The following is an 8613-nucleotide window of genomic DNA, read 5'->3' on the forward strand; positions in this document are numbered from 1 at the left end:
CACTGTAAGTGGAAGCTCTCCTGGCATGGTGATGTAACATCAGGCACTGATATAAAAGGCAGTGGTATAGCAGGAGCAGAGCTTTCTATATACTGTGCACAGACAGGGTCCCTGGAGGCCAAGGGAAACCATGTTGGAATTTGCTGCAGTTACATCTGCTCTTGCCCAGCATGGTCAGCCCACTTCTGATAAGATGGGGAATCCCTGAGTAATTAAATCAGGACTCTAGTCTCCCCACTAAAGAACCTTTCCTTGGCATTAATAGTGGTGTTGCCCCTGAAGGATGTATTACCTGAGCTCCCCCTTGACAACCATGCAGTTTCCTCCAAGACCATTTGCAGGATAATGTGAGTGAGTAAACATGAAGAAGCCTGGCTTGCACAGTACTTAGTAATATAAATATAACAATTCCTGTGGCTATTTTTGACTGTTGCCGAATTACAATGGGAATAAAGCAGCATGGAGAAAGCTATGGCTTAAGTGTGCTTAGTTTTGGGGTGAAGGTAGAGATAAGGGCTGCTGCGGTTTAAAAATAAATGATTCTGTTGCCATGGTTTCCTTCTTTACAAATTCTTTTCAACATGAATTTCTGTTGTTGTGTTTAATTTTAGATTCATGCAGATTTTCGACAAACAAGAATTCCTATACATCTGAGAAATGGTTTTTCAAAAGCTGCAGGAAGAGATGTTTGGCAGTCTGGCTTAAACATTTCTGAATAAGCTGCAGGATTCTGGCTTTAGACAACTACCAAAGGAAAGCAAATAAAGAGAATGAGAACTTAGAGAACGCATAAGACTACGTTTAACCTTATGATTGAAAATGAATTCACATTACTGCAAGCTTTAAGGGGAAAATGTTGTCTTGAAGATGGCTTCTCAATAGGGGGAAACACAAGGAGACAGATGTCCCTCCTAGGAAACAGCTCTCTTGACAACCAACCCATAAATGTTAATTTAGCTAAATATGCATTCATTAATATCAAAGGCTCTAATTGTGTTTTCAAAATCTGTCATATTACCTCAAATATAATTAAATTCTTGAATAGGGTTTCAGAATTACTTAAAATTTATACCTGCTCAAAAATAGCTCTGCTTCGGGCTTCCCTGATGGCGCAGTGGTTGAGAGTCCACCTGCCGATGCAGGGGACACGGGTTTGTGCCCTGGTCCGGGAAGATCCCACATGCCGCGGAGCAGCTGGGCCTGTGAGCCATGGCCGCTGAGCCTGCGCGTCTGGAGCCTGTGCTCCGCAACGGGAGAGGCCACAGCAGTGAGAGGCCCGCGTACTGCAAAAAAAAAAAAAAAAGCTCTGCTTCATTTTTTTCAATTTAATAATAGATATTCCAAACTTGGAAAAACATAAACAAAAAGGAAGAGCTGACTTTACCAAAGAAATTCTTTTTCCTCATGCTTTTATTACAGGATTGTTTAAATAGTAAAATCCTCTACCACAATTAAAATATGATTTGATTTTTAGGAGTACCTTTCTTTCTTTTTTTTTTTTTTTTTTTTTTTTTTTGCGGTACGTGGGCCTCTCACTGCTGTGGCCTCTCCCGTTGCGGAGCACAGGCTCTGGACGCGCAGGCTCAGCGGCCATGGCTCACGGGCCCAGCCGGCTCCGCGGCATGTGGGATCTTCCCGGACCGGGGCACGAACCTATGTCCCCTCCATCGGCAGGCGGACTCTCAACCACTGCGCCACCAGGGAAGCCCCAGGACTTGATTTTTAAAAAGAAGGAAAGGATAAAATTACTTGGGCAGAAATGCATTATTATACAGTTGTTAGGTAAACAGTAGGCACTGAAATGTTGGTAAATGCTAGTTTCAAAAGTATATTTAATAGTTAAAAGGTTCACAGTATTTTAAATGTTGCTTTTGCTGTTCAATTTCTTTTTCTAAGGATTTTGAGGTTAACCTCAATAATCCAGCAAAATGAGAAATCCAGAAGTTAGAATACATTAAGATAGTAAGGGATGAAATTCATTGTAACTGAAAGGAAATGAGTGAACAATATTTGTCTTTATAAACTTATTTTCTAATTCTGTTACTATGATTTATTACAGTAATTAATCAACTATTTTGTTAATTGTATATTTAGTGTTTAGTCATTCAAATTCTATTTTTGCTTTTTCTTTAAAAAAAAAACTCAGAGAATAAAAAGTAATTCTTACAGTATTTTAGTCCAATTAAAGTTGAAACAGAAGTTTGTGGTATTTCTGTTTTTTTCTGAAGTATAGTTGATTTACAATATTATACCAGTTTCAGGTGTACCCCACAGTGATTCAGTATTTTTGCAGATTATACTCCATTATAAGTTATTATAAGACAATGGCTATAATTTCCTGTGCTATACAGTATATCCTTGTTGCTTATTATTTTATACATAGTAGTTCGTATCAATCTCATACCCCTAATTTGTCCCTTCCCCCTTTCCCTCTCCCCTTTGGTAACTGTAAGTTTGTTTTCTAAATCTGTGAGTCTGTTTCTGTTTTGCATATACATTCATTTCTATTATTTTTTAGATTCCACATATAAATGATATCATACAGCATTTGTCTTTGTCTTATTTCATTAAGCATAATATTTTCTAGGTCCATCCACATTGCTTAAATGGCAGAATTTCATTCTTCTTATGGCTGAGTAATATTCCCTTGTGTATATATATACACAACACATCTTCTTTATCTATTCATCTGTTGATGGGCACTTAAGTTGCTTCCATGTCTTGGCTATTGTAAATAATGCTGCTATGATCATCGGGGTGCATATATCTTTTCAAATTAGTGTTTGTGGTATTCTTCTTGATGTACCCTATATTTAAATTTACACATATGAATTTTAGAGCATTTTAGAATGGGTGTGTGTGTATTTGGGAGAGAGGCAGGAGATTTGATGATTAAGATATTTCAACTAATAGCATAGACACAGCCCAAGTTGATGGAATGATCGTATCAGTCTCCACTTCTCTCTGTAGGTGAGAGGGTAGTGCCTCATGTTTTATAATATTTCTATAGTGTAACAATCAGACAAAAAGTATTGTGAAAATTCGGACATTTTGAAATTTCCATGCATAGTTCAGAGCTGCTCCTCAGAGCAGACTTTGTCAAGGATCTACTTTTTCTAAGGGGGTTGGGATAGCCAAGGACCTACTTCTTTGATTTTCTCTGAGCTTTGCTTATGGCTGACTTGGAAGAACAGCTGGCCAGGCTTTTCTTTTCTTTTTTTAACATCTTTATTGGAGTATAATTGCTTTACAATGGTGTGTTAGTTTCTGCTTTATAACAAAGTGAATCAGTTACACATATACATATGTTCCCATATCTCTTCCCTCTTGCGTCTCCCTCCCACCCTCCCTATCCCACCCCTCTAGGTGGTCACAAAGCACTGAGCTGATCTCCCTGTGCTATGCGGCTGCTTCGCACTAGCTATCTACCTTACGTTTGGTAGTGTATATATGTCCATGCCTCTCTCCCGCTTTGTCCCAGCTTACCCTTCCCCCTCCCCATGTCCTCAAGTCCATGCTCTAGTAGGTCTGTGTCTTTATTCCCGTCTTACCCCCAGGGTCTTCACAGGCTATTCCTGATGGCAGTTTGCCTCTGCCCTGAAGCTAAAAGGGCTTTTGGACTATTGCACAACCCCAGAGTATCTATAGCTAGTAGGTCATGTGGCTTTGCCAGAAACACTGAAGGTAAATAACTCGAGCTATTGCAGACTAGTGTAGACTGGTCTTCCCACCAAAAGCAACTTGACAAGCTTGACAAAATACTTTTTAAGAATTTGCGTGAAGGTTTTGGAGAGCAATCGGGGCAGCCAGTCTTAAGGGGCCAAGATCCCAAGCGGAAGAGACACTCATTGAGATTAGCCTCCATTTTATGTCAGTTTTCCCTTGAGCTCTCTGCCCTTCCCAAACATCACAGATATAAAGGCTGACAAATTGAGGAGAATGTGGGTGTGAAGGGGCAGAAAAGATAAGCAGAGTTTTCTACAGTCTCACAGGGCTGCAGGGAGAAAAACTGGAGTCCAGGAACTGAGGGGCCAAGATCGTGGAGAGAAAGTAAACACAGAGAAGAGAACCAAAAAATCTGATATCAGATGTATAGAGAAACTAGGTGACAGAGGCAGGTATAAGATAGATAATGGAATTATGGGGTACAGACTTTACAACAGGTCAAGAAAGTATTTGAAAAAATGAAGAATATCATTAGTCCTATAGACTGAATGTTTACACCCTCCCAAAGTGCATATGTTGAAAGCTAATCCCCAGTATGATGATATAAGGAGATAGGACCTTTGGGAAGGGATTAGGTCATGAGGGTGGAGCCTGCATGAATGGGATTCATGCCCTTATAAAAAGGATGCCAGGGGGGCTTCCCCGGTGGTGCAGTGGTTGAGAGTCCGCCTGCCGATGCAGGGGACGCGGGTTCGTGCACCGGTCCGGGAAGATCCCACATGCCACGGAGTGGCTGGGCCCGTGAGCCATGGCCGCTGAGCCTGCGCGTCCGGAGCCTGTGCTCCGCAATGGGAGAGGCCACAGCAGTGAGAGGCCCGCGTACCGTTAAAAAAAAAAAAAAAAGATGCCAGGGAGCTCCCTTGACCATTCCACTATGTGAGGACACAGTGAGAAGATGGTCATCTATGAACTAGGAAGTGTGAACTTACCAGATACCAAATATGCCAGCACCTTGACCTCGGACTTCACAGCCTCACGAACTGTAAGAAATAAATCACTGTTGTTTACAAGCAACCCAGTGTATAGTATTTTGTTATAGCAGCCTGAATAGACTAAGACTATAAGAAAATTGAAATCTATTCAAAGGAGGAATCAAATGAGCTCTCTAGAACTAAAAATTAGATAAAGTGAAATTAAGGATGCAATAGATAGGCATAATAATAGGTTAGACACAACTGAAGGAAGGAAAATGACCTGGAAAATGGATCCAAGGAAAAGATATCCAGATTGAAGTATAGAGAGAACAAAGCTAGAAAAGAGAGAAAAGAGACTAGGAGAATATTGAACAAGATGTCAAAATCTAGTATATGTGTGATTAGAGTCCCAAAAGGGAAAACAGGAGCAAAAGAGAGAGAAATAATATTTGAAGATATAATAGCCAAGAATTTTTTAAAATAAATAAAAAATATCAAGCCTCAGATTCAAAAGGCAATATGAACCCCAAGTATGATAAATACGAAGAAAAACACACCTAGGCAAACCACCAAAATATCACCAAAAAAAAGAAAGAAAAAAAGAAACGAGATAACCTTCAAAACATCTAGAGAAAACTTACAAGTTTTTATTTTCAAGGAGAAAAATGACCCTTATAATAACTCAATAGAAATAAATGAAGCCAGAAAACAATGCAATTACATCTTTTAAGTAAAAAGAAAAAAACCTACCAGCTTAGAAATGTATAATCAGTAAAAATATTCTTCTAAAATGAAGACAAATAAAGACATTTTTAGACAAACTAAAATTATAACATTGTTGCCCACAGATTTTCATAAGAGAAGTATTACAAGTACTTTTTCAAGCAAAAGGAAAATTATAATAGAAGCACAGAAATGCAGGAAAGAATAAAAAACTATGAAATCTTAAATATGTATGTCTAAATAAATAAATATAAACTGAAAATAATTATAATTTCACACTATGTGATAAAAAGTATTTATAGAATTAAAATGCATGACAACAATAATTCAAAAGGCAAGGCATGGCAATAAATGCTATTAAAGTGTTCTAAGATCCTCATATAGTCTAAGAAGTAATAAAGATTCCATTTATATTAGACTCTTATAGGTCAAGGATGTTATGATTTCTAATATAATTAGTTAATGTGTAACTAAAAAGCTAAAGGAAGGAAAATGTAATTATAAAAATATTTTATGAAAGCTAAAGGATGCAAAAAAAAAAAAAACCCACAAAAAAGAGACTTAGAACAAGCAGAACAAATGGAAAACAGAGTGAGATAATAGATTTAGTGTCAAATGTATCAATGATTACATCACATATAAGTGGCCTAGTAAAAGTGTAAAGCAAGTTAATGGCTTTGCAAAACTTTTTGACAACTTCTGACAAAATTAAATGTACATCTATCCTATGACCCAGAAATATCAACCCTTTGTATTTCTCCCAAGAGAGGAGGAAATGTATACACATACAAATGCTTATAAGAACTTTATACATAATATGCAGAAAATGGAAACAAGTCAATTCTATGTTGACAGAAAAACAGCCATACAATGTTATATTACTCAGCAATAGAAAAGAATATGTTGCTGATACATGCTAAGCACGTCTCAGGTGTTCCACGTGGAGCAAAGGCAACCATATCCCGAAGCTTACATGCTGTATCATTCATTTATATGAACTACATATTTAATTTCATTTATGGTATTAGAGCTGAGAACAATGACTGTCTATGAGAGTGGAATGGAGATTGCCCGTAATGTGGCCAACAGAACTTTATGGGACTACGAGAAAGTTCTATATTTGATTGAGGTGTTGCTTACATGGGTGTATACATTTGTAAGAACTCATCATGTTATACATTTAAGATACATCTCACTGTATGTAAATTTCACTTCAATAAAAAATTGAAAGCAAACAACAAAAACCCATGCATAAAAATAAGTGGACTAAATACTCTAAATGTTTTTAAAAACTACCACATTGGGTTTTTTGAAATCCAAATTAAATGCTGCTTAAAAGACACATTAACAAAGACACATGAAAAGACAAAGAAAGGCTGCAAGCAAAAGCATGAGAAAAAGATATTTCATGCAAACACAAATTCAAATAAAACTAGCATATGTAAATTAATATCAGACAAAGTAGAGGAAACAAAGTAAGGAAAGAAGCATTGCTAGACATAAAAAGAGATATTCTTTCACATTCCTCCACAAAAAAGGTAAAACAACTCTAAATTTGTATGCACCTAATAACATATACCTGCAAAATATATAGTGCCAAAATTTCCAGAATATAAAGAGAGGTAGAAAGGTCATAGTGAGAGATTTTAAATACCTATCTCAGTAATGAAAAGAGAAATCAGACAAAAAAATCATTAAGGTTCTAAAAGATTTGAACAATTATTCTAACACTCTTGACCTAATTGACTTAATATATGACAAAGCACCAAGAACTGCAGAATGTACATTATTTTTCAAATAAACATTGAGTAGTTATCAAAACTGTATGCAGTTCTAGAAAGCAAGCTGTGACAAATTATTTAATCAGACAGAGTATTTCTCCAGTATAATGGAATCAATAACAGTCAAATCACTGTAAAACCACCTTATGTTCGGAAATTGAGTAATTCATAAAGAAAGAAAAAGAAAGGAAGAAAGAAAGAAGGAAAGAGAGAAAGAAAGAAAGAGAAAGAAAGAAAGAAAGAGAGGGAGAAGGAAAGGAGGGAGGGACGGAGGGAGGAAGTGGAATTTTTAGATACCAATCATAAAAGTCCAAATTGGTACCATCGGTTTTGAAAACAGGTAGTATCACATGAAACTGAAAAAAAATGCATGTCCATTGAAGCAGCAATTCCACTCCTAAGAATGTACTCAAGAGAAATGCATACATAAAAAACACGTGTACAGAAATGTTTACGGCAACACTATTTGAAATAGTCCCAAATTGGTTGACAATCCCTTCAAAAGATCATCAAACCATTACAGTACATAATGGCGCCATATTCGTAATTTTCATTCACTATATCATCATGTGAAAATGAATGAACTGTAGATATATGCAACTTGGGTAAGTATCAGTTTTGAGTAAATAACACAGAAGTATGCATATTTTGTGACCCTGTGTATATAAAGTTCATCTATATAAATTATGTTAATGGCTATCAGGATAGTAGTTACCTTTGGGGAAGAAAAGAATTGTTAAAGACTGTAAGAGGGCAAAAAGGGGGCTTTGGGATGCTAACAATGTTCTATTTTCTGACACGGAAACTGGGCTGTGACTAACTGGCGTGTTCATTTTGTGGAAATTCATGGAGCTTTACACTTAGGATTTATGGAGCTATCTATATGTATATATTATTTATACTAAAAAGTTAAAATGAAAATGCGGGGAATTTCTTTTGAATATCTTCAGTAATGGCAAATGTTCACTTCTTTGAGGGTGTGAACTTTTTGAAAAACATCAAAGGTAATTTTGAAGCTGTTGAGTAAAGTGGGTGATTAAACCAAGGAAAGGTGTTCTGACCAGAAAGGAAGTGCAGCTGTAACATAATGAGATTCTTTATTGAAGCACAGAAAGTGGTCACAAAAATATCATTTCAAAAGGGGACTTCCAAGAATTTTAATGGTTAGAAAAAACCGATAGGAATAAGTGTACTGTTTGTATGAAATCATGCTATTTGATCATGAAGGCATGTATTTAACTGTGCTTCCGTATATAGCTTCTCATTTGGGCCACTCCAAAAATCTGGTGAAGTAAGACTTATAATCACTTTAGGAAGGCAGGGGTTAATATCCCATTCCTTTAAATTTTGGAGGGGAAGAGATAGATGAGGGGGAATTTCAGGAAGGTGGTCAAAAGGAACAAACCTTTGTTATAAGATATAAGATAAATAAGTACTAGGGATGTAATATGCAGCATAAGGACTATAGT

This window comes from Globicephala melas, chromosome 18 (genome assembly GCF_963455315.2).
Source record: "Globicephala melas chromosome 18, mGloMel1.2, whole genome shotgun sequence".
NCBI classification, from domain to species: Eukaryota; Metazoa; Chordata; class Mammalia; order Artiodactyla; family Delphinidae; genus Globicephala; species Globicephala melas.